The sequence below is a fragment of the Panthera tigris genome, chromosome C1 (genome assembly GCF_018350195.1).
Source record: "Panthera tigris isolate Pti1 chromosome C1, P.tigris_Pti1_mat1.1, whole genome shotgun sequence".
Classification (NCBI taxonomy): domain Eukaryota; kingdom Metazoa; phylum Chordata; class Mammalia; order Carnivora; family Felidae; genus Panthera; species Panthera tigris.
Window position 1 is genome coordinate 180460682 of NC_056667.1, and position 23057 is coordinate 180483738.

Consider the following 23057-nt stretch of genomic DNA (forward strand, 5'->3'; position numbering starts at 1 on the left):
CCAAGTTTATGTCACAAACTTCCTTCAGTCACAACTAAAGATGGAGGTATGATGTGTGGTTCTTATTTTCTCTCTTTATTGCAGCTCTTTTTTCTTTTTTCACTTATTTTGAGAGACAGGACTAGTCAGGGAGAGGCAGAGAGAGAGAGAGAGAGAGAGAGAGAGAGAGAATCCCAAGTAGGCTCCAAGCTGCCAGGTTGAGCCCGATGCGGGGATCAAACTACAAACCATGAGATCATGAGCCGAGCCCAAGTCAGGAGTCAGAAGCTTAACTGATGGAGCCACCCAGGCGCCTTATAGCTAGCTGGTTCTTTTCTAATCCTCTGAGGGGCAAAAAGTGCCATCGGATTTATTATATCATGCCTCACAAAGGTAGGTTGGTCATGCTTAAAATTTTAGATGAAATGAAATTGTGCTTGCAGCAGTGTGAATAAGCAAAACAAATGAGAGGTAAACCATTTACACGTAATTCGTAATTCGGTACTCTGTCTTCCTCCCCAGGCTTTTGCAAATCATCTACACGGTTTTTATAGTTCAGGTGAGCTTCTTAATGAATCAAATGAGGTAGATAGAAAAAAGTAACCTTTTTAGAAAGTTCTGATTCTAAAATATTAGAAATCTCTTACCCTGACACATTCCTTGTATATAAAATGGACAGAAATAAAACCTACATTATAGTGATATTTTATATCACTATATAGCACTCTCCATTGTTTAACTCAGCGGGTGATTTTGGAGTAGGCCTTCAACTCATTTGCTGAGATTCCTTTTCCCAGTAGGAAAAGTAATATACTAGTTTGCAGCTCATTTACTGAACGTAGTAATTTTACTCTAAGCCCTGCCCTACTCAGAGTGGGTATACTTGATCATATATGAATGTTTGGGTAATTGTATAGAAGTGGGAGTAGCCATGGTCTATTTTCAAGTAGGTTTATCCTACAGTTTTATGCAGGTATATTTATAATATGTAACAATTAGTAACCGAACCAATTAGAATGGAAGTCTTTGATAACAGGCTGTCCTGTAGGTTTCCTGCTTAGCCAGGTCTTAACCCTTTCATTCCTGAAATGTGGGAGGGCTGGAGAGTCCTGGGAGAAAGGGCTGGTACAGGTACAGGCCATAGGGGAACTGGACTCAGAGCTGTGGCTGTTGAACAACTTGTATGGAGGTATCTGAATACATGATGAATCAGTTCAGCTGCACTTGTGTGAACCAGCTGAACAGTAGCCTTATATAACTAGAAAGCAGCGTGGGTACCCTAAAATATAAGGAATGTAAGTACTGTATTTTATTGATATTTAGAAGAAAGACATTACATATATTGTAAAAGTGCTCATAGTAATGTGGTCAATAAAATAATTATGAGTCTTAAAACATAAGGGTAATTGGGAAGCTTTTAGTGTTCTTGACCTAAAAGATGTACTATACTGCTTTCATGAAATCTAAGGACTTAACTTCTGATTATATGAGATCTAAGGACTTCAGAATAAATTTAGACCAATTTTCTTAACCATGAATCTGAGGAAAATGGTCATTTTCTCCCAGCTAGTGACTATGGTAAGACTTGAAGCAAGGACTCAGACTTAATCTCTTCCCTACATCTCAGGACTTCTCCTGTCTGTGAAACTGGCACTAGTGGGGTCAATGGATTGGCTTTCCCCAGACAAGAAAAAAGGGATATAAGAAACTTAGTACCTTGGCAGTCAGTAGGTGTTTATTAAGCACCCAAAAGATCTTCTTTGCAGAGATACAAAACAAAAAGAAAACCTTGCTTCACAGAGGTAAATATGCAGAATAGCAAGACATGTAGACATACTAACTGGGTTTCAATTCCAATTCTCCTGTCTGTGATCTTAAGCAAGTCACTTAGCTTCCTGTGCCTCAGTTTCCTGGGGTGGGATAATAATATCTACCTCACTGTGTTATGAGCATGAAATATATATGTAAAGCACTTAGTAACTGATCCATCGTTAAGACTTGCTATTACTATTGATCACGGTTTTATGCACTCTGCTAGACATCAATAAAGCACCCCCAGAACTCATTCTATTAAACAGATCTGACTGGATGCAGAAACAGGCACACCAGACAGAATACAGATAAGCCTCACCATGAAGATTAAGTAACTGTAGGAAGCAGAGTAATAAAGCAAAGAGAAGGTGTCCAGAGCCACCTTTCAGGAAAATATGGGTTATGAATTGCTTAAGAAAAGGGGAGGAGACAATTCAGGTGGCAGGTATGCTGTGAGCAAAGGAATGGGAGCAAGAATGAGCACGAGGTAGGCAGGAGTCCGTGGAATTGCTTGGCTGGATCAGGAGTTTTTGCCGTTGGGTGTTAAGAAATAATCAGTGAATTAGGTAGTAGGAAGTGGTGGAAAAGCTTGGGAAGTTGCCAAAGTCTCAATAATTACTGTAAGTGTTGGACATGCTCTCTACACTCAACTTTTTCTTTGAGGTTTGAAAGGCCTGCAGGAAGTGCGCTTGAGAATAAATTGTGGGGTGGAGAGCGAACTATGCAAAAGGTCTTGCGCTTAGCGCTAAATACGAGTTCCCTTTTGCCCTAAGAGACCGAAAGGTTATTTTAACAAAGGGGAGGGGTTAAGTTAGTGTAGATGTTTAACTCACGTACAGATAAACATCTTAATTTATCGATCTGAAACCTTTTGGCTAAAGCGTTTGCGCTTACAGTTTCCATTACTCATCCGCCTCCCCAGGGCTGCAGCAACCGACATGCAAAACCGGGATAAAAAGCGAGTGGTAAAGGGCGCTCCACGCATGCGTTAGAAGCCGCCCCAACTCCCCCGCAGCGTCCTTTCTTGGAACAAAACTACCGCGGAGCCACGGGGCTCCGCAGTTTGCGTAGACTCGAATTTCCTACTGCTCGCTCTGCCCGTGTGGAATCCCGAGAGTGGTGCAGTTCCCCTCCGCAAGTTGCGTTGTCCGAAGTGAATGGCTGGGTGGTGCGTGTACGCCCAGAGCGTAGCACCCATAGGCGGACGGGGTGCGGCTGCGCAGGGACCTGAGTGGGCCTTGTACGCCGGTAGCGTAGGGTGGTGTCTGACGCGCGGGCCTCCGCGACGCAGTTAGCGCAGCTGGCTTTGGTGAATACACGATTTGGTGCAGCCGGGGTTTGGTACCGAGCGGAGAGGAGATGCACACGGCACTCGAGTGTGAGGTAACTATAAAACCCCGATTTGTTTACATTCCCTCCCCCAGAACCGGCCCCATGCGCGGCGGAGACTGCGAGTCCCGGGACGGCGGGGGGGTAGAAAGGGAGACGAGAACCGGGGAGTCCGGGCTGGGTCCCTCGGGGATCCGGGCGCTGCAGTCGGCGGCGGCGGCGGCGGCGACGAGCCGGAGCAGAGCGCGCGGTGGGCTGCGCGTGGGGCGCCGCGGCTCCTCGTGTGCTCTCTGGACTGCCGCGGGGTTGGCGGCCGGGCAGCCTTCGTTCCGCGTGCGGGGCCCCGCGCCCGACCCAGCCTCCTGTTGAGGCCGGGGATTCGCGCGAGGAGTGGGGGAGTGACCGCTGGGCGGGCGGACGGCGGTTGGGGGGCTGCGCGCGGGCGGCCCGGGGGCCGAGGATGGCGTTGCCAGAGGAGGCGGGGACCCTAAGGCCGGAGGGTGGGAGGATCCGCAGTCAGGCCTTAGGGGGACTTGCGGCGGCGACGAATGCCTCGATTTTTCCTGTCCCGTCCTCCCCTCCGGTGGGGTCGGGCGAGGAGCCCCCGGGATGGAGCCTGGGCGCCGCTGTTAGCTGGAGGCTAACGGACGGTGGCGCCTCTGCTCCTGCCGCGGGAGGCCTCGTGGAGGCTTTCCTCCCCCACCAACCGAAAAGCCGAGGCGGGACGCGGGGGAGTTAACATCGAAGCCGGCTGGGGTCCCCGGAGCTGAGGCCTTAGGGTGGGGCTGAGGCTGAGTCGGTGGGGGGAGGCCGGGTGGGCCCGAAGGCGGCGTGGCGGCCCGGGCTTTGTTCCCGAAAGCCCTGCGTTGAGAGCGAAGTGGTCCCGGCTGGGGAAGTGGTAGCAGAACCGCCGCGGCCCCCGCCTGGCTTAGGGGTCTGCTCGGCTCGCTTTTCCCTTGGGATCCCCGAGCGCCCCAGCTAAGACGGGGCCCTGCGTGGGCGCGGGCGATGATGTGGAAAGTCTTCCCGTGGCTTGTGTAAAGCCCGGTTCACGTGGGAGCCTGTCCACATGGGCTGTCTTTTAGGAGTTGGGCGCGAGGAAGAAGTAATCAGCCACAGCAGCAGCCCTCCTCGGAAGGGTCGTTCGCTCAAGTCCCTGTAAAAGTGACATAAAGCACGTAGTTTTTTTAAAAGCACGTTATATATACTGGTGGGGCGGTTTTTGTTTTGGTTTTGTTTTACTTTAATGTCTTTTACACTGTTGAGTGCTCTGGTTTTACCTTGAAATTGAGTCGTTCTCCATAGAGCAAAACTAGCATGTGACAGGTTTACGTAATTAAGAACAAATAATATCCTGGAAAAGATGGAAATTTAGAATGTAGTTAATTGTAATGCACTGAAAATCTTAAGACTTTATGTACTTTTTTTTTAAGGGACTTTCCTACAGATGTTGAATATGAGTCACTTGTTCTAGATTTTGGGGAGTCCATACTAGACCACTCACATCCCTATACTCGTTGAATATTCCAGTAGGGAGAGAGAAAAAGTGTCAGTGACAAGTGGTATGAAGGAAATAAAACAATATACTGGAGGGATTTTTTTGTTTTGTTTTTTAATTGCTCGATTAGCCTCAGGATGATGATTTTTTAAATGTGGAATATATAGGATTACAACAGAAACCAACTATATTGAAATAATCAAAATATTAAATATGATGAAGTAATCCATGCTTTAGTAGAGCATTAAATAGGAAGAGTAGTTTCAGGTCTAAAGCCTAATTTTAAACTAGGACTCAGTGGTCTTTAAAGGACTTAATGTGTATGATTTTTTTTTTTGGATAAACTATCAGGTACTGCATTTACTGTGGTTTTGCCTGCATTCATAACTGAAATAACTAAATTTCAGAGATTAAGATGAGAATAGTATTTTTTTATCCAGATTCACAAAACAATATTATACACAGACTTCTGGTGAACACCCCTGTGCAGGAGTGACTTTGGTGCTACTTTAAAATAAGAGCTTCTCTTAAGAGGTGTCAAATCAGTAACTCGTGTGATGAGCTGTAATTGTTCTTCCCACTGCCAATTTATGTTCCACAGTTTACAAGCCAACATGTTTCTTCCCCTTTTTGAGCACCTGATTTTGAAGTACTTTTAGGAGGCTTCAAATTTGGTGTGCAAGTACTACTCTAGGGTTTTTTTTTTGTTTTTTTTTTTAATGTTTTATTTTTGAGACAGAGACAGAGCATGAGCAGGGGAGGGGCAGAGAGAGGAGACACAGGCTCCAGGCTCTGAGCTGTCAGCACAGAGCCTGACATGGGGCTTGAACTAACTCACCACGAGATCATGACCCGAGCCTAAGTCGGATGCTTAACCTGCTGAGCTACCCAGGCGCCCCAAGGGTGTTTTGGTTTTTTTTTTTTTTTAACTGATTTATGGAGAATAGGATATAGGTGTTAGAGCAAGGGAAATTATTATAAATTATTATTAAAGGGAATTTACTTTGCTATTCACCTCCCTCAAGCTTTAGCCAGTATTGGAAAGAATTTAAGGCTTTGGAGTGAGACTTAACGATTCAAAACTATGACCCATTATTAACTAGTTTGGTTACTTTGAGCAAGCTGCTTTATCATAATCTTTTATCTATGAACTTGTGCTGAAAAAACCTACCTCATGGGTTTACTGTGACCTTTATAAATGACATTATGAAACAAAGAGCTGCAGAAAAACTTAGTTCGTTTTAACTTCTTTTCTACATACAAATGTTTCAGTTTTGCATTAGTTGAAGGACTGCTTTATGTCTTTAACTCTGATAACTTGGTTACCCCCAGAATGAGATTTAATGGTCTCTACTGGGCTTTTGCCAAGGATAGTTACCCTATTGTTGTTACTTATATGTAATAATCCATAGGTTTTTTTTTTTCTGCCTCTCAACTTTTTTTTTTTTTTAGCTTACAATTACATGTGTACATCTTGTTTTCCCTGCCTGACTAAATTTCTGACTTGGGCACATATTCCATAACTTTCTGTCACATAGTGCTCATGACACGTTATTCATTGAATGCAAAGTTTGCTTGTCAACCTCTTTAATCAAGTTTAAAATTTTAATTGAATGTAACAAAATTTAAACTTAGTATTAGTCCAAGGAAATATTTTGGATAAAAATGTCATTCCTGGTCTCTGTAGTGCCTACTTCAATGGAAATGCCATGGGTTTTGCTTTTATCAAAAGGACATCAACACGAGTGCATTTTTTTTTTTTTTGTCACTAGTGCATTTTAAATTGATACAAGATAAATTACCCAGTAGAAACTGGAAGTATAGGTATTCAAAACAGAAAGCTATCCTTTTTCCTTTATAACAAATTTTATAACCCTATAAAGTCATCTCTCATTATACTATAATTCTCATTAAAAATATACTAACTTTAGCTTGGAGTTGACGTTAGAAGAATGCCCAGGCTGTCCCAACAGCTTGATGCTGCCGCCTAGTGTTTGATTTCCCTTGAAGTTTTCTTGAGCTTAGCTTCTTCACCTTCATCTTCTGAAATAAGATCTATTTAATTTAGAATTAGATTCCTTAGTGCTAGATTATATGCAGACTACAGTGGGATTTCCTCCACCTGGTTAGTGTTGCTAATAAGATGGGCATGGTCATTTTGAATTGGTTAACTTGATTGCTTTTAGCTGCTAGTTTTACAAGAATGCAGCAAGTTTTGGGTGGAGGTAAAACTGTATAATGTCAAGTTTCCCTGCAAAAATAAATGTGATATTTTTTAAAAAACAGGAGAAAGGTGTATGTTATAGGTGTATTTTTGAAGTTAGCTTTGTATATGAATAACAGCAATTTTATTCGTCTAATCTGGGTTTATGGTGTGAAAAGTAATAGAAAAATTTGTTTTCTGGCTTAATTTAGTCCCATTTAGCTTTGTACTGCCTTGACTGTACTGAAAATAAAATTTGAGAATATTAAACACATGGTGAGTGTTTTTTTTTTAATTCAGGTTTATTTTGAACTATGATTTAGAATGATTTCTGAAAAATCTCAAGGATCTGTAATAACCACAACATTTCCTGTAGTCCTATAAGGTTTCAAATTAGACCAGTTACCAGTATTCTCAACTACATTTTTCTTTTTCATTAATTTCTGTTTATAAGTTCTTTGAGTTGACCATGCAGTGATTTTTGAATTTTTTCCAAAGTAAGCAAATGTATTCTCAATAAAAAAGTTACTACACTCAGAATATTCAAAAATGTACTCAGGTATGAAGGCAATTTACAACTTAAATTGTGAGGTGTTAAATAACAACAGCATTGAAATTATTTCCAACTGTTTAAGAAACCATACTTAATGTTTAGACATGTTAAAACAATTCTATCAAATAGTGTCAAATTTTATTTTTCTATTAAAATGGTTTTTTTGGTTGATAATACAGGGATTGGATATTTAATAGGTTTTTAATACTTGATTTTTTCATATTAAAAGATGTTATTAGGGGCACCTGGGTGGCTCCGTCTGTTGAGCGGCCAACATTGGCTCAGGTCATGATCTCGCGGTCCGTGAGTTCGAGCCCCGCGTCGGGTTCTGTGCTGACAGCTCGGAGCCTGGAGCCTGCTTCAGATTCTGTGTCTCCCTCTTTCTGATCCTCCTCTGCTCATGCTCTGTCTCCCTCTCTCAAAAATAAGTAAACATTAAAAAAAAATTAAAAAGATGTTATTAAAATGGAGTGGTGGTGGTGGGTGGCAGTGGTTACAGGTTATTAGTATAGGGATAAAACCTAACATATTCAAGTATTTAAATTATTTTAACTAAGAGTTAGTGGTAGATGATTTTATAATTAGCTAATTTTATGATTGTATTTTATAATTATTCATTATATTGTAGATCTTTTACTGCTGAAAGGGAGATAGGAAATAATACTTGTCCTTGCATTAACATTTCTAACAGCCGTGTTTACACTTAATATGTACCCTACTTTTGGGGACCATCCATTCCATTCAAAAAAGAGGTTTTGGGGGATTAGAAAAGTAAATCAGAATGTTGTAGGAAGTATCTTTATCTTACTAATATAGTAAGATTATGTCATGGGACCAGAAATAATAAGAATTACTATGAACTACATATCGAAGAGTTATTTTTAATCCTGTAGTGATTAAGACTTGTCTGCCATTGATCACTTCAGTTTCTAGATTTATTTTCATTCATAAGAAATTAGGAAACCTAAATGGTCTTCAGTTGTAGTAATCATGAAGATGTATGTCCCACTGTCCCATTACTTTAATCTCTGTAAATAAAAAATAGTTTCAGTGCCCTCACACCCGTAAGCTTTTTTCTGATTATTTCACTTTACATATTCTGTGAATTTTTGAGTTTTAAACTAGTGGTTTCCCCTACAGCTGTCTGCTGAATTTGTAATTTAAAAAAATGTATAGATTAAGTCAAGTGTCAACAAGCTATGGCCCACGCACCAAATTAGCCTGCTTTTGTAAATTAAAGATTATTGGAAAACAGCCTCTTCATTCACTTAACGTATTGTGTATGGCTGCTTTTGTGTCAAAATGGCAGAATCGTGTACTGAAGAGTCTGCACTGCCCGCAATACCTAAAATGTTAATTATTTGAATAGCTTTTTTAAGTCTGCCAGACCCTGGATCCAGTTCTTAATGTTGTGTAATTATTTGATGTGTTGCTGTTATTTAAAATAGTTAAATTTTCCTAGAACCTATGTGACTTAAAAACTGGTAGGAAGGCATCGAATAGAAATTTGTAGGTAATGATGTGAGTTCTCATGTGTTTTTAACCTAAATAGTACAAATGCTTTTTGTTTCTTGTCCTTGCCATGTTTCCTCCATATGAGGATTAGTGCCTTTCTTATGTTTGGCGTTGGAATATGAAGCCTTTGGCCGTCAACCTTGGGTTACCACCTAATTCTGTCAACCGTTTCTTAGGTAGCATCTCTTGGAGTTTACCTTCTCTAATTTAAAAGGTGATAGTGTCTTCCTTGTATCTCCTTCAGAACAGAAAATGTGCCGTACTGACTTTTATGCCTTAACTCTTTTTTCTCCTCTCCCCTCCTGCCTCTGATAAAGTAACTTTATTTATTGTATACTTATAGGCCTGTGAACAAATGTTTTGGTATAATAACTCTGAAGATGAATCATTACTTTATTCTGATTATATGCAAAGAAGTATACTTTGTGCTATGTGGTTTTTTTTTTTTTTTAATTTTGAGAGAGAGTGTGTGCTCACATGCGTGTGCTGAGGAGTGGCAGAGACAGACAGACAGAGAGAGAGAGAGAGAGAGAGAGAGAGAGAGAGAGAGAGAATCTTAAGCAGACTCTATGTCCAGTAGGGAGTCCGATGCAGGGCTGGATCCCATGACCCTGGGAACATGACCTGAGCCGAAATCAAGAGACAGGCGCTCAACCAGTTGAGCCACGCAGGCACACCTGCGCTATGTTGTAGAGGAACAGAACCTTTTGATGGAGGCGGCTGTGGAGAGATTGATTTTATATGCCTTATCGAGATATATAGAATAATATGAGTAGGTATTACATTATGAAACAATGAGATCAGTAAAACAATGTTAGAAAAACATATCTTGTGTAATTGTAATGTTTATTACGTGACTGTAAAATTATATAAAAATGTAGAAAAATTAGGTAGTATATATTCTGTATATTATAAAGTAGTGAGATCATGTTTTCCATTCTAGTGTATCTTTTTTAGTGTAGAATTTCAACTGACTTCATAACTTGTTAATGTTTGGAACACACTTTTTAAGATGTTTGTTTTAAGTTAGGATACTCTTAATTATTTTCAAATGAAGTGCCAGTGTAAATAGAAAGTTTATTTTCAAGAAAATAATCATACCAATCTAATAAAAATGAGGAAGGAAGTCAGAAAGATCTGCTAAAATCAAATAATTGTAAGATTTTGGGAAAAAGGTGCTCTTTAAATTCAGTGTAGGGGTACCTGTGCCGCTCAGTCAGTTAAGTGTCTGACTTCAACTCAGGCCATGATCTCACGGTTCGTGGATTTGAGCCCCAAGTCGGGCTCTGCTGACAGCTGAGAGCCTGGAGCCTGCTTCAGATTCTGTGTCTCCCTCTCTCTCTCTGCCCCTCCCCTGCTCATGTCCTGTCTCTCAAAAATAAACCAACATTAAAAATATTTAAAATAAATTCACTGTGATATGTAATTTAATTTACAATTTATAAAACAAACATAGCTTTTCCTAGGAAGATTTTTGCCTAAATACAAGTACTTGAAAATTTATTGAAGATAAAATATAAACTTTCTTAGTTAACAAATAAGTATATGAATATTATATGTTAGTTCACTTGATGTTTTTTCCCTAAAAAAGAAACAAATTTAGGGGTCATGTTAATTTTAATTGTAGGTGTTTTGTTTTGTTTTGTTTTAAGGAAGAAAATACTAAAAATAGAAAAAAAACTTCTTAAATTTTAGAAACCATTGAAGAAATTGAAAAAAATTCGTAAGTTTCATTGCATGTATATGAAAACATCTATACAGGAAAGGGAAAACATTGTAATCAAATAAAAAGACACTGCACAGAACTGAAGATATTTTTTTTGTAGAATATATGACCAAGTCATATTATTTAAAAGCTCGTATATGTTGGTAAGAATATTGAGACACCAGGAATAATTATAAAGTATAGATAAAAATAAGGCAAAATCTTTTATTCCAAAATTAATAGTACCAAGTACTAAAGAGAATGCAATGATCATACTGCTGGTGGCAGTATAACCAAACTTAATTTCTCTAGAAACCAATTTGGAAATATGTAACAAGACCTGAAAAGTGTTAACATTTTTTTGGTAGTCTTTCCCTACATCTTGGAATTGCCCAAGCAAGTAACCAAAATTAATAGCACAAATTGAAATTATAATGATTGCGTATTGTGATTAAAACTCTACAAACAAATGCTTGTGAAACTCTTGAAACTGTAAGTAACTCATTTTCTTCCACATGTGACAAAATGTGATTTTGTTAACAAAAGCTTAAGATTTATAATTGCTGGCTTTTATTTTTAGGTTTTTTTTTTTTTTCCTTTTTTCTTCCCCAGTGACTAATTGCACCTTGAGTGATTGCAATTCGGTTTATTTAAGCATATTTTTAGTTTTATTCAGTCAAAGTTTTACGTGAATATAAAGTATTAAATAGTCTGTGAGGATTTTAGGGAAAAGGATAAATAAATCAGTCCCTTGCCTTCCTTCTTTTACATTCTTCTGCCTAGAGAGACAAGGGACTTCTTTCGTTTCATTAGTTGATTATCTTGCTAATTCACTGCTATGTCTCCAATGTGTCCATTAATTCTTGTTGATTTTCAATTTAAGTCATTTGTTTAGTGAAGGATGAGGATTTAGCACTCTTCCTCCCCTCTGTGTACCTTCTCCCATTTTCTATATCCCTTTTTTTTCAGTGCAATTATCCTGTAATTTTGATTTAGAACATTTATATTTTAATGACTATAAATTTTATAATACACAGCTATTACAATAAACTTATTTTTTCTTTTCTGCACAACTATGTTTTCCTGGCATTATTATTAATTTCTTTCTTTTTTTTTTTTCCTATGTGCCTGTATGTCACAAAATCTTTCTCAGCTCTGTATCTAAATGTAGCTTTGTAAGAAAGGGAATGTGCCCTAGGATGACTGTTTATAGAATGATTTGTAGTTTTCTTATATGTTGGACATTGTTAAACCTGATAATAAAGATGGATTGATAACTGATAATGAAATCGGTACTTTGCTACTAAAATTAATATCTTCAGTATTTGAATTACATTTTTGTTAAGAATTTATTAAATGACAGAACTGAATCTTCACTTTTGTTCAACAATTAAAAGGACCTTGATGGCTTAAAATAACTAGAAGGACACCTAAAATCACACAGAAAGCTTCCATGGTGGGGATGAAATAGCCTGCGTTGTCAGCATCATTAAAAAATGTTATAAAAAATGTAAGAAAAAATGTTGTAAAAAGATTGCCCTGGACATTCTGTGTGTTTTTTTTGTTTGTTTGTTTTTTTGTTTTTTTCCTGTCTTCATGGAAAGGAAGGATTATTTTATTGGCAGTGCTTATGGATAACAAGCTGGTGCAAAATAAAGGACATGTAACAGTGATACAAAGGAAGAGTCAAGATGAATGTGGTGATAAAAATTTGAGAGTGGCAATAACTATTCTTAGAATGAAGGCAACTGCCAGTGGTGATGAGTCAGTTAGGTGTGTGTGCCTCATTCAGGTCCTAAGGTTAACACTCTACATCCTCTTCATGCTGCATGTTATGTTGGTTTATATGCATTTGGAGTGAAAGCGGTTGAAGTCCGTTTACTTCAAGGGTAACTAAAATCATAAACATTTTGGTAGCTTCAAAAGGCATCACGGTATTTTGTGACTGGTAAAGGCCATTACATTTACTAATGTCAGATCAAATATTTGTTCTTTGTATTCACAAGCAGCAGAACAGACACAGGAGTATCATAGGTGGCTTTCAACAGCATGGTTCCAGGCTCCCTGTAATGAAAACTTGAAAAGCAGAGACTTGAGATAGACTTGTTTTGACATCAGTGAGAAAATGTAGGTTTGCACATGAATGCTTAAATACAATAAAGATGGATTTGATATGTTGATGCTTGGTTTGGTACATTGAATGAAGGCTCAAATATTTTTTTTTTTAATTTTTAATGTTTATTTTTGAAAGAGAGTGTGAGTGGGGGAGGGGTAGAAAGAGAGAGAGACACAGAATCTGAAGCAGGCTCCAGGCTCTGAGGTGTCAGCACAGAGCCCAACATGGGGCTCAAAGTCACGAACTGTGAGATCATGACTGGAGCAGAAGTCAGACGCTTAACTACTGAGGCACTCAGGCACTCCAAGGCTCAAATATTTTTATTCTTTCTCTCTTGGTAAAAGTTATTGAAATGGTAGCAGCACTGAATTATGCCCAAGCTCAATTATAGCATGCATCTAACTTTTTGTATGTATGAATCTTAGTGGAAATATCAAGAGATTGTTGGAACTGTGCTATTTTGGGAAGAGCTACATTGGCATTCCAAACTAAAACTATGGCATTAGTAGGTTAGGTATGTGGTGAAGGGAGGAATGAAAAACAAACCTTGAAGCTAGGACGATTTTGCTCTTCGTGTTGAGAACTCATTACTGAAATAGATTTATACCTTGAAAAGTTATTTTTTTCTTCTGCCTTGAAAAGTTTCGTGATGTCAATGAAACTGGTATGTTGTGATGATTCTTTACTACTCAGGTTCTAGTGAATTGGGTGCCTCTTGTAATCTCGAATTGGTCTTGGATGTACTAATGCTGTGTGTGCTCTTGAATATTTTTGCACTTGATCTTAGCCAAAAGGCCGAGAAGCGATTGAATATTTTTGATAGCACTCTTTAAAGGAATCAAAACAAAGGGACTTTTTCTCCCTGCTTATATACTTTATGAAAGTTAAGTGAAAGATACATAGAGTCACATCTAGTGGTAGTAACACTGTAGGTTAACGTGCTTGTTTTACAAATTTATATGTACTTGTTTTACAACCTTTTATATGCATTAGTTCAATTGATGGATAAATGTAGGTGCTTTCCCCCATTTTGCAGATTAGAAACAGTGACAGTACTGGGATGAATTTAGAGGCAAAGTTTTCTGGCGCCTGGTTCTTTACTATGTACAAAAACATTATTCAACGGGAGTATAGCAGAAATGTGACTTAAAACTGGATCCTTGTTATATTACTGTTAATGCTACTTGCACTTAAATAGCATTTAACATCAGTGAAATGAAAAACGTTTAGAGGTCTTACCACTTAAAAAAAAATACACATTTTACTTGGTTGTCATAATTACTGTGAAATAGAACAGGAATTAATATCCCCACTCTTTAAATGGTAATTAGACTTACAGAGGTTAAGTAATTTGCCCAGCAACTCATAGCAAGTGAGTTGGCAGAGCTAGATCTCTATTTTTGACTCCTAGAGTAGTGTTTCTGCAGTATGCAAACAGTCTGATTGCTTCTCAGCCATTTTGTGTGTACTGCTGTTGAATCACAGAGGGAAACTAAATTGTTATCTGACTACCAGTATTGATAAAGATTAATAAAGTCATTCAGTGGTATAAGTGTCAGTTCATGTGATTCAAGATAAAAATAAAACTAATTTCTGCCATTATTTAAAGAAGTCCTGTAATGAAACCCGTAAAAAAAAAAAAAAATGAAGTCCTTTATAAAATTGAGATACCATGTACATTTATTAAGTGGATTTTCACATTGTTAACTTTAAAGCATGATAAATTTATATAATCCAGGTTGGGTGTTTTAGTGATTTTTCTTTTGTTTTCTCCTTCATCGATCTTCAAAATACCAATCTAGAGCATTGAAATGGCTAGTTTTAAAACCTTGCTAAGCAATTTATAGTATTTTTCTTATTATTTTGTGATTGTGTTGTGTGCGTATGTATGAGAGAGCAAACTGAGATACAGATCAAAACTTTGGATTCTTTCATTTGGTTTTCATTTTTCTTTTAAAAAATACCAGCTTGAGTATTTTTTTTTTTTTTGAGTTTTTTTTTAAGTCAAATGTTGAGTGATCATACACAGGATATACTACATTAGTTGGCCTTTCCAGTAACAGTAACCTATTGTTGCCAATAGAATTATTTTAGTGTTTATTAGTTATTTTTATTATGTCAAGCAATCATTTTGTTAACTAATCTATTGATCATCTTATTGACTTTGTAATATTAACTGTAAGTAATAGACAATTTGTTTTCCCTTTAAAAGTGTTCTGGTAGGATACACTGGTAATTATCTCAGTGTTCTCTACGTTATTTAAAAAAAATTTTTTTTTTTAACGTTTATTTATTTTTGAGACAGAGAGAGAGCATGAACGGGGGAGGGTCAGAGAGAGGGAGACACAGAATCTGAAACAGGCTCCAGGCTCTGAGCTGTCAGCACAGAGCCCGACGCGGGGCTTGAACTCACGGACCGTGAGATCATGACTTGAGCCAAAGTCGGCCGCTTAACCGACTGAGCCACCCACGCGCCCCTCTACGTTATTTTAAAATATGCTGATGTTGTACAGAGTCCTAGACATTCAAGTTAGAGGACTGTCACAAACTTGAACTATCACCTTGATCATGTTGTATATCTTCTCTGGGTCTTAGATTTCTGTGTGTAAAATGAGACTGTTTAGCTAGTATACTTAAGTATCTTTTTATCTTAAACTTTCTATGGTTCTGTTATGTCTGCCTATATGAAATAAAATTAATTGTCTTTAGACAAAATATCTATAGAAATATAATGTTAGCAATTAGTGTATATTTCAGAGTTCTTGATATAGGTGTTTTATTTAAAAATTTAAAAAGTTGTAATTTGGCACTTTATTCAGGAAAAATTATAATTGAAAGCCTATAATTAAAGATGTTTGTAAGCTTTTATAAAAGAGCTTGGTATGGAGATTATCAGCCCTAATTACTTATGTTTCTTTTAAGTGTAGTCATATAGTGTTTTTTTTTTTTTAATATATGAAATTTATTGTCAAATTGGTTTCCATACAATACCCTAGTCATATAGTTTGTTAAGTAAGATCCTTTGGTTACCAATAATACCTTTTTTCTTTGTGGTTAAGAAATGGATTTTCTCTTACATTATTTTTAAGTGCATGTGACACTGGTAAAATTAGGTCTATAGTTTAAGTTATGTAAGTATCAGTATATTGGTTTTGAAAATGTACTGTTATTATATAAGCTGTTATCATTGGGAAAATCAAGTGAACAGTGCATGGAAACTGAACTGTTTTTATAACCTATTATCTTAAATTATTTTAAAATAAGTTAAAAATAAATTTGTCTCTGGAGATGGTTAAATATAGGTCTGTTTCTACAAGCTGTATATTGAGGATTTTACTAATTGGAAATTGAAATACACTTTTTTTTTAAGGTTTTATTTTTAAGTAAATTATATAGCCAACATGGGGCTTGAACTCACAACCTCCATAGCAAGGGTTGTGCGCTCCACCCACTGAGCTGGCCAAGCGCCCCTGAAGTATATAGTCTTTATATATACTTTACATAAGGAGTTTTAAAAAGTATATATACTGTACATAAGGATTAAAAATTGTTTTCTCTCAAATAAAACATACCTCCAGCAAAGTACCCAAATGTTAAGTATAAACTTTGACAAATTTTCATGAAGTGAACACACCCATGTAACCAGCACCTAAGAAATAGAGCATTAACAGCAGCCCAGAATTCCCCTCATGACTTCTCCCTGCCACTTCCCATACCGAATTACAACCACTACCTTCACTAAATATATAGTTCTGATGCTAATGTTGAAATATTAGTGACTTTTACAGAAAAATATTGGTAGATCTCATTTTTATTTGCATTTAAAGCAAAATATTTCCATGAGAAATTGTATAATTGATTAGCACAATGATTGTTATTTAATTGTGAATTAACCTGACCCTTACTATAGAAATTATACAATGATGGAATATTTAAACTTTTAACCAATCATATACTGGAAATCAGTAACAGAAGATGAAATGAAAATTGAACGTGTAATGGCAACTGCTCGCTGTTCAGAATCCATTCATCCTTTCTGGTGCAGTAGGATCATTCATAGATGTCTTACCCAGAAGGCTCGGGTAAACAACTAGATATATTTGCTGAAGTGGAAAACTAACACATTGTCAATGCACAGAAACTTAGAAAACTCCAAAACACACAAAAAAAGAGGCAATAGAATATCTTGGCTTGGGCAAAGCTCAGTCCTACAAAGGCCAGTACTTAGGGTTGAATGATAAATGGACTTGGGCGACATATCCTCCATTCCTGTCTTGACAGAAAGGATCCTCTTTTTGCTGTGGTTAGAAAAGGATCCTTAACCTCCATGGAATGCTTGAGAAACTCCTGGATAAGTTGTGGTTGAGGCTATATGTGCCAGTCTCCTTAGAGCTGATTGAGGCCATGTGACTAAGTTCTTGCTATTGGAGTATTAGAAGTGATACATGCAATGTCTGCTTCATTTGCTGCTTAAGAAGAAATTTCTGTACCTGGACTTCACTTTTTTCTGTTTTATTAATGATTGGAATAGCACTCATGTAAGGCTGATGTATCTGATTGATTGGAGTGGAGGTGCTCACAGACCTGGAGCAGTCATCTTGGACTGTTTTGTTGTTGTTGTTTAATTTGTTTATTTGGGGCGGGGGGGTGGGTAGAGGCTTCACGCAAGTGGGGAGAGGGGCAGAGAACAAGCAGGGAGGGAGAGAATCCTAAGCAGGCTCCACGCTGTCAGCACAGAGCCCAGCACGGCACTCAAGATCCCATGAACTGTGAGATCATGACTTAAGCCAAAATCAAGAGTTGGACGCTTAACCAACTGAGCCATCCAGGTGCCCTGTGTTGGACTGTCTTTGACGGAGAAATAAACTTGAGTGTTTCTTAAGCCATTGCCCTTTTGGGAGAGGTTCTTTGCAGTAGCTGTTTGGTCTATGCTAACTAATTCATACTTCATCCAAATGACTCTCAAAGCACACATTTGCTGTAGCAGTTCTGAACTAAAGTTGGAAAGTTTATGAATGATTTAAACACATAACAGGTTTAAAATTACATGTCACTCATGTGCTTGCATTCCTATGATCTCTTACATGTAAATAATTAGAGGAGTCAAGATATTTAGAATTCTTGGCAATAGAGTACTATACATTTAAAACATGACAAATGAAAATTTAAATCTCACATAGACCATCTGGTTTTTGTGTTTCATGTGAAACTGGTAACCAAAGAGTTAATGGGACTAGCAAGCACAGCTGGAGCTTTTACCCAGACCTTTTATTTTGTTTGTCTTTAAATATCCCTGACTCTCCTCTTTGAGGGAGGCAGATTTGAGCCTTCCTCTCTTGTCGCCTTGTCTCCTTGTTTGACTGCCTTTCAAATAAACCCTTTCCTGGCTGTATACTCAGTGTCTCAGTGATTGGCTTTGCTGTGCATTGGGCATATGAACTTGGGTTCAGTTACAAATTTGGCAAGCCAACCGGGTGCTCTTTGCCTCTGGTTTGTTGGTCCCCAGTCAGTAATAGAAGTCTGATGACAAGTCCAAACAGCTGCCTTGGCTCTTTTTCCTGGGGACCATCCCCAGAACCCCACCCCAACAGGGCACCATTGACTTTTGGTGCTTAATTTAGCCCTTGTGGCAAGGAAACCATTTTTGGTTTGGATGGATGGATGTTGGTAAGTGCTTCATGTGCCATGCTTGGCCTGTGAGCTTATTTCTTCCTTCTCTTTGGTTTGGCTTCGGTATTTTTCTCTCATTTGATTACCTCCAAGTAGGGAGTTTTGGTTCTCTTAACCTTTTCTTGCTTAAAGAATGGCTAACTAGGAAGTCATTTGGTTCTGTTGGTGAAGCCTTACTTTTGAGGAGGAACCAGTGCTCACAGAGGTACCATGGACTTCATTTGATTTGTTTGTTGCTGCAGCTTTTGGTATCTTTGGACAAAACTGGCCATATTCTAATTGGAAAATGGGAAATGACAACTCATTTCCCACATATAGACCTTTGGGTTGTAGTCTCCAAAATTGGGCAATGTTTACTTATGAATCTATGGAAAGAAAAAAAATCATCTTTTTGTAACACTGCTTGGCCACAATATTTATTTGACTCCAGAGAAAATGATTAATTAATGGACCCATAAATTATAATACCATCTTCCAATTAGATTTGTTTTTGTGTGTGTGTGGGTTTTTTTATTTTAAGTTTATTTTGAGAGCGAGAGAGAGAGTACATGGGTGAAGGAGGGGTGGAGAGAGAGGTAGAGACTCCCAAGCAGGTTCCACATTGTCAGCATGGAGCCTCACTCAGGGCCAGTCCCATGAGTTGTGAGATCATGATCTGAGCCAAAACAAAGAGTTGGATGCTCAATGAGTCTTAATGTGGAAGTACCCCATATTTGGAATTGGTTTTTCTATCTGTTAGAAATAAGTTTTTTAGATTTATGGTCTAAATTTTTAAACAGAGGTTTTTCTTTATCTTCAAACTGCCTACAAAAAACCCTCTGTATTTGCCTTTAGAATCTCGTTGCCGCCTTGGCTAAATAGATAAGTTTTGTGATGATCTGTAATCCTATTTAAAAAACCAGTTTTTTAATGTTTATTTTTGAGAGGTATACAAAGTGCAAGCAGGGGAAGGGCAGAGAAAGAGGGAGACACAGAATCTGAAGCAGACTCCAGGCTCTGAGCTGTCAGCACAGAGCCCTACGCGGGGCTCAAACCCACGAACTGTGAGATCATGGCCTGAGCTGAAGTTGGTCGCTTAACTGACTGAGCCACCCAGGTGCTGTAATCCTATTTTAAGCGTCTTCTTGAAAACCTGATATTTCTATTTTCCCAAATTCAAGTAATTAACTCCCTTCCCTTCCCTTCCTTTCCCTTCCTTTCCTTTTTTCTTTTCTTTCAGAGAGAGTGCATGTGCCCGCAAGTAGGGGAGTGGGGGGTGGGGGAAGAGAGAGAAAGAGAGAAAGAGAGAGAGAGAAAGAAAGAATCCGAAGCAGGCTTCACACTCGGCACAGAGCCTGATGCAGGGCTCAGTCTCACAAACTGAGATTATGACCTGAGCCAGAATCAAGAGTCAGATGCTCAACTGACTGAGCCACCCAGGTGCCCCCCCCCCCCAATTCAACTTCTAAATGAAGTCTTTTTGACTAATGAGTCTAGTTTATTTGGTATATCAAAGTACATGAGAAGCATTATCAAAGAAGATGATAAACCTTCTTAGGTTATATTGTATAGGTAAATGCTATAGCTGTTCCAGAAATTATGTAAAATTCCTAGTGAATGTTTTCATATATCCTCATATAATGTCATCACTTGTAATTTTAATTACCGAAGTGTCCCAGAATTTCCTTGTTAATTGCATTGTAATGACAAATACCTGATACCTTTAAGAGATCATAAAATTAAACCAAGAATTCCCAGAACTAGTGAGAAAACTGCATTGTTTTTTGTGGAGATGAGGGTGACTTTAGAGAGAAGTTATGTTTCAGTAGTGCACCTTGGTGGATGTTAGATTCCAATTCTGATTAACTATCTTTGTTGTTTTCCTATAAAACTGGTCTGGATCCTGAATTCTTCTGTTTTTCTCAAATGTCTGGCTAAGACCCTCCAAACTAACATTTCTAATTTTCTCCTTTTCTCTTCACTTGGAATCATTGAGAACTAAAACTGCCCTTTTTTTCCGAAGCCCTGCAAACTGAAGCTAGACACTTTGAGGTATACTTCAGAGAAAATTGCCGCAACAGCTCATGTTTAGACAGTCTTCATGCCTGTTACTGTATGGGCCACTCAGATCACCAGAGATATACAGATAATTGAGCAAGTTTATTCCAGCTGTCCTCATTTGACAGATCTGCTGTTGGAACATCCAGATCTTAAGATGTTCACAGAAGCAGTTTTATGGATCAAGGATAAAGAAGAACACTGGATGCAGTGGTAACCTATCAGCTATTATTCATTGCCAAGATCACCAGAAATTAGACTGCTTGATTGCTCAAGGGAACAGGTGGGCCTATCAAGCTGCCAAGCTGGCACCTCAGAAAGATTCCAAAACCCTCTGTAATGGCTTTAGTACGAGACATAGACTTAACTAAGTATCAACCCCAGTACTCTTCTGAAGACCTAAAAGAGGTGGAGAATGGGATTTTGGACACATTACTGGCATTAAAGCCAGCTGGAAATACAATGAACAGGAGATAATCCTTATCCCAGAACATCTCATGGAAAAAATAGTCATATTCACCAAAGCACCCCACATGGGTGAGATTGTTACTTTTCAGTGGATCCAGAAGTACATTGTGGGTCCCAATCTTTAGAGAACCATCAAAAAGTCCAAAATGTGACATTTGTGATGAAAACAATCATAAGACTGGGCCCCCACCATTTCTAAAAGGTGTACCACTTAAGAGTTATCAAACCTAAAGAAGACTGGCAGGTAGACTTTACTATGATACTACAAACAACAAGTGATTTTTGATATTTGCTAATATTTGTAGGCATCTTTTACAAGTTGAGTTGAACTTTTCCATGCCATTCAGAGAAGGCATCGGAAGTTATCAAAACACTGCTAAACAAAATCATTTCTAGATTTGGATTGCTGCTAACAATTTAGAGCGACAATGGAGTGGTATTTGTGGTGAAAGTCACATAAGCAGTGTCCAGTGCCCTGGGCATTAAATAATGAAAATTACGTGCTTCATGCAGAAACAGAAAATCAGCTGGGAAAACAGAAAAATGAACCATATGCTTAAAAGAACCTTGGCAAAAATTTGCAGAGAAACCAATTCAACTTGGGGGAAAAAGTCTTGTGGGTTGCCCTGCTTTGGGTAAGAGTGGCCCCTAGCAATAAGCTTGGCTTAAGCCCCTATGAAATGTTGTATGGAAGACCCTTTCTACATCCTTTTTATGACTTAAGAGTTCCTGATGGGAACACTATGGATACTATCAGGTATGTTCAATATTTGGGAAATACTTAACCGATATACATAAGTTTGCTTCCAGCAGGTTGATGTGTACCCCACAGATGTTCACTTATACCACGTGATACCTGGAGACTTGGTGTTATTAAAGAGAAGCACTCAGAGGACCTTGTTGGACAGGACCTTCTGCAGTGCTGTTGACCATCCATTCTTCAGTGAAACTAAAGGGAGTTAAGCCATGTATTTATCACTCAAGTGAAGCTGGTTCCATAAGAATCCACAGGTTCCCTATACCCTGTTGGCAAGGAGAACATTGAAAAGAACGCTCCTTGGATCAGTGAGCCTCTGAAAGACCTAAAACTACTAGTTAGGACATTTGGTTATCAATATTTTGTATTTTCAAGTGTTTGCAACCTCTCAAGCTTGGAAAGATAATTACACCATTAGGATTTCTCCGACGTTGGTCAAGGCTGGCAGTCTTTCTCACTGTTGGATATACCATCCTGAACCCAGCACAGAGTACCACCACAGCAACCCAGTAATAATGCCTATAACTAACCTTTCTTTGCTCCTTTCATGTAATTTGACGCTCTCCATCAACTTAGAGTCAGGTTCATCAAGTCATTCAATTAACCATACTTCTTGGTTTCAAATGATACCTCCAGTGAGTCTGCAGAATGAAATTATTAATCCTCCTGAATTAACAGGAGTGCTTTGTGCATCCCTAGGTTACAATTTGTATGTGGATAGGAATATGTTGCTAGGGGAACCAAAGTACAAAAAGTCTTGGTAATGCAGAATGTTGGGTTTCAGTTGGAATGTTGGAACTAAGGAATATTTCTAAATGAGTGCGGAAAGGTTCTAGTCTACTAACTCCGGTCTTTGCCACATTTCAGTTAGAAATAACTAGAGTGGTCATGGTCCTAGTTCCCTTGAGAACGAGGAATGGTAAAAAGACAATGGGGTTGAAACAAGTAACCATAGGTTAACAGGACTAGTAAGTGCAGCTGCAGCTTTTTACCCAGACCTTTTTTTGTTTGCCTTTAAACATCCCTGAATGAGGCTTGCTCTCCCATCTTCTTGTCTCCTTGTTTGCTTCTCAAATAAACCCTTTCCTTGCTGTATACTTGTTGTTTCAGTGATTGGCTTTGCTGTGCTTTGGGCATACGAGCTTGTCTAGCGACACATGGAGTCATTTATTTGATGTTGCCTGATCAGAATACATGTAGGTTTTATTCCCACCACTGGTACCTGTTGACAGAGATCATATGCACTGAATAAACCACAAGACATTTACATATCTGATGAATGGAGCAACGTTGACTAAAAATGCCCTCTTTCACTAGCATCTTCTAGTGGAAAATCAAAGTAAACTGCAGGGAGTGTAACTGTCCTCTTTCTGCTTAACAGTGATTGTCTTCATTACTCATGCCTTTTCATTAGT

General features: G+C 38.4%; 1 protein-coding gene and 1 long non-coding RNA gene across 5 annotated transcripts in view; one reads left to right on the forward strand and one right to left on the reverse strand.

Annotated features, from left to right (window-relative positions):
• Window positions 1-23057, forward strand: part of SLC39A10 (solute carrier family 39 member 10) — a 145143-nt gene that overhangs the window by 74944 nt on the left and 47142 nt on the right. The window contains exon 1 of one of the 4 annotated variants that reach the window (XM_007094705.3): window positions 3072-3174. The exons of 1 other annotated variant lie outside the window; for it this stretch is intronic. The gene's annotated coding sequence lies outside the window, so the exon portion shown is untranslated. Of the gene's footprint in view, window positions 1-3071; window positions 3175-3347; window positions 3371-3849; window positions 3900-23057 lie in introns of those variants that run through there. 2 more of the 4 variants (XM_042994958.1, XM_042994959.1) reach the window with 2 other exon arrangements.
• Window positions 4195-22568, reverse strand: LOC122240988. Its single transcript, XR_006220867.1, has 3 exons — window positions 22173-22568; window positions 4401-4474; window positions 4195-4276 (listed from the first exon to the last, which is right to left on the reverse strand). It is a non-coding gene; the product is annotated as an uncharacterized LOC122240988 (long non-coding RNA).